The following is a 4,430-nucleotide window of genomic DNA, read 5'->3' on the forward strand; positions in this document are numbered from 1 at the left end:
AACAACAACAACAACAATTGAATTATTGAAGTAACTACAGTAACTACATGACAATTGTCCCAGGAGGTTTCTTAGATGACAATATTTATAGAACAAGATTTCTAGGTAGATCTTTTCTTCCACAGTGCTGCTGGCAGGTTTGAACCACTGACCTTTTATGTGGAACAGATTATCTGGGAAGCTGGGCTCTAGGAGAAGACTGGATTGGAGGCAGACTCATCAACAATCTGCATAACGCAGATGATACAAGCCTGCTTGCTGAAATTGAGGCGGACCTGAAGCACTTGCTGTGGATGGCCAAGGACTGCAGAGTACAGGGTTGAAGCTCAACATCAAGAAAACAAAGATTTTTACCATTGGGCTGATTGGCAGCATCATGATGGATGATGAAGAGATTGAGATTGTTGACAGCTTCAGTTTGGTTGACTCTACAATCAACACTCTTGGTACCAGCAGCTAGGAAATTAAAAGATGAATTGCATTGGGAAAGTCAGAGACCTCTCCAAAGTACTGAGGAGCCACAATGTTAGTCTTGAGACTAAGGTGAGCCTGATATAGGCGATGCTCTTTGCAATTACTTGCTATGCATTAGAGAGCTGGACAAAAAAAGGAGAGTTGATGATTTTGAGCTGTGGTGCTGGAGAAGAATATTGAATATACTATGGACTGCTAGTAGAACAAGCAAATTCATCCTGGAGAAGGTGAAGCCAGGCTGCTCCTTGTAGGCAAGAATTCTGAAGCTCCATCTGACATACTTGGGACATGTTGCAAGGAGAGACCAGTTCTTGGAGAGAGACATCATCCTTGGGAGGGTGGAGTGACATTGCAGGAGAGGAAGACCCTCTGTGACATGGATTGATTCAGTCACTGGGGTAATAGGGATGGGTGTGTCGGAGTCAATAAGATTGGCAAGGTATAGAGCAGAGTTTAGGGCTGTTGTACATAGGGTCACTATGAGTTGCAGGTGACTCGACGGCACATAACAACAACAACAACAACAACAACAACAACAACAACTGCCTTTTGGTTAGTTGTAGAGTGCTTAACCGTTGCACCACAGGGCTCCTGTCTTAAATCCAGAGAACTCTATGTAAAGGCGCCTCTCTGGTCACATAGTCACTAGGGAATTGTGTTGTTAACCCAAAGCCTGCTCAACCTCTTGTGCTTCGAATCCACCAACAACTCCAGAGGACAAAGATAGACAGAGTCTCCTCCCATTGCAATTCACAGCCTCTGAAACCTGGTGAAGATTTGCTGTGAGTCAGAACTGACTTGATAGCAATGAGTTTTTCGGTGGATAGGAATAAAATATTGTATTTGAAGGGTATGTGAAACTAAAAAGTCACTTATTCAATAAACTTTTTCTCAGCATTACCACACATTACAAAGATAAATATGATTACCAATATGTCTTTAAGACATATTTTTCCTGAATAAGAAACACACACACACACACACACACACACACATATATATATATATCCATCCACTGCCAGACATTTCCATAAGGACATCAAAATAAACATATTATCTAAAAGTCAGGTACTCTCCCCCCACTACAATCCCTATCTTCCTTTGTTCTTCTCTGGATAAATGACTCAGGGACGTATGCAGCATCAACCTGGATTTCTTTTCCTCCTTCCTGTTCCTGTATCTAATTAATGATCATGTTACGTGGTTGACAGATTCTACTTTCTCTCTCTCAACCTCATCTAGTTCTATTTCTACCACTCTAATCTCTCACTTTTATTATTAGGACAGTCCCCTAACTTGCCTACTCATCTGAAACTCATCTTATACATATTAACTTGAATAACCTTTTTCAAAAGTAAAATCTAATTAAGCCATGGCCCTGCTTATAGTCCTCCTTTGTCTCCTGTTATCCCCAAACTGAACTCAAATACTCAACTTAGCTTTCAAGACCTGCTTACCTGGACCTACCTTGCTCTTCTCTCTCTGACTCCTCCACCCCGTCCCACCACCTTACTAATCTCTCATGATGCCTCCACCCCATGCTCCAAACTCGTTGCATTATTTAAAACTTCTCAGGCTCTGTATTTCTGTTCCTTTTGAGCTGAAGGTCATTCCCAGTAGTTCAAATGGGTCTCCAAGTGAACCTCAACACACATTTCAAGACACAACAGAAGTAGCTATCTTTGGTGACGATTCTGTATTGCCTCTTCTTTTGCACTCTGACTTAATTTTGTACCCACTGCTATCCGTGCACCATCTGCTATAGCACATATCTGCCATTTTACCAGATAACCCAAGCCATACTATTTTCAGTTGTCTGAAATTCACACGAAAGCTGGACAATAAATGAGAGTCAAAGAAAATTTTATTTATTTGAATTAAGAGCTTAGTATTAGCCATTGCGTCAGACACATCAGTGTCTGGTGGTGCTCCCCATTAAAACAAGCCTGGAAGCAGGAGTGGCATCTACTTCCGTAACAGCTTTCCTCCGGAAACCCTATGAACCTGGAGAAACGATGTAAGTTATACAAGTATTCAGCTCTTTCGTTCATAGGGTCGCCATGAGTTGTCTATGACTTGACAACACTTTAACAACAACAACAACAACAACAATAACAGGTGCTTAGTGAAGAGCACTGAATATACCATAGACTGTCAGAAGAATGAAAAAAAATCTGCCTTGGAAGAAGTACAGAAAATATGCTCTTTAGAAGAGAGGAGGGTTGACTTCTCTTATTTTGGACATTTTATCTGGAAAGAGACACTATACTGGGTAAAATACAATGAAAATGAAGAAAAACGAAAGACCTTTAAGGAGATAGAGTGTTACAGTGGCTGTAACAATGGTGGCGAGGAAGGTTCAGGCCTGAATAGTGTTTTGTTCTGTTGTACCCTCCTGGGTTGCTATGAATCAAAGGGAAATTAATGTACCTAACAACAATAACAAAGGCAGACTGAGTATCTAGCTCACCTCTCTATCCAGTTAAGGTATTCGAGAAATATTGTTAAATCAGTTAGTTTAGATAGGATCCCTACCAGTATGAAGCTAAAATGTATCATTTTCACACTAAAGGAGAACTATAAAAACAAGATTAAATGCCATTGAGGGTAGACAAGCAAAGTGACATATGACAGCTAGATGATGGAGAATTTGGGAATTAGCGAGGAAGTTTCTGCCTGGGTGAATGGGAATTAGCAAGCAGTCTACTGATTAGGTGAATAATACTTTACAAAGTGGACTTTTAAGATTAACTCAAAGAAGTAATCACATAAATCTCTAGACACATTAATATGCAAGGTTTCAACACTGTTTAATGCAAACCATAAGAATAAATGTTTGTTGTATGCTGTCCTCACTCATAGTGACCCTGTGTACAACAACCCTGAACCCTGCCCTATCCTGAGCCAGTCTCATTATCTCTGATAGACTTAATCCAATTTCTCCAGTAACTGAGCCAATCTATCTCATCCTGGGATTTTCTTTCTGTTCTTTCCCTCTACCTCTCCAAGCACGATGTCCTTCTCCAAGACTGGTCCCTCTAGGCCACAAACTCAAAGTACATGAGATGGAGCTTCAATATCCTTGCCTCCAGGGAGCAGCTTAGTTTAACCCTTTCCAGGACTGAGCTGTTTTGTTCTCCTGGCAGTCCATGGTACGTTCAGCACTATTCTCCAGCACCGCAATGCAAAGGCATCAATTCTTCTGTCATCCTTAGTCATCATCCTGCCCTCTAATGTATAGCAAATAATCTTCAAGACAGTGGTCTTTATTAGCAAACCTTGGTCTCCAGGCTGACATGGTTGCTCTTTCAGTACTCTAGAGAGGTCCTTGATAGCCGACTTTCCCCAATGCAATTTGCCTTTTGACTTTTTGACCACTAGTGCCAAGAGTATTGATTGTGTAAGCTAAAATTAAAACTCTTTGTTTCTTGATGTTGGATTTCAGTCCATATTGAAGACTACAATCTTCAACCTTCTGAAGCATATGCCTCATATACTCCTCAGTTTCAGCAAGCAAGACTGTGTCATCTGTATAATGCAGGCTGTTGATGAGTCTTCTTCCAATTCTGATGTCACATTCCTCCTCATAAAATTCAGCCTCCTGAATGATCTGTTCTGCATATAGATTCAAAAGGTATAGAGATAGGGATGCATCCTTGATGCACACCTTTCCTGATCCTGAACCATGCAGTGTTTCTCTGCTCTGTTCTGACTACTGCTTCCTGGTCCAAGCATAGATTTCACATGAGCACAATAAATATCCTGAGATTCTTATTCTTCTCAAGGCTTTTTGCAATTTCTTGTGATCCACTTAGTCAAATGCCTTTGCATAGTCAACAAAATAAAATACAGGTAGACATTCTTCTGGTACTCTCTGCTTTCAGTCAAGATCCATCTAACATTGGCTATGGTGTCCCTAGTGCCATGGCCTTTTCTAAACCCAGCTTGCACACCTG

This window comes from Elephantulus edwardii, unplaced genomic scaffold (assembly GCF_000299155.1).
Source record: "Elephantulus edwardii isolate Elephantulus edwardi_28Jun2011 unplaced genomic scaffold, EleEdw1.0 scaffold00009, whole genome shotgun sequence".
Taxonomy (NCBI): Eukaryota; Metazoa; Chordata; class Mammalia; order Macroscelidea; family Macroscelididae; genus Elephantulus; species Elephantulus edwardii.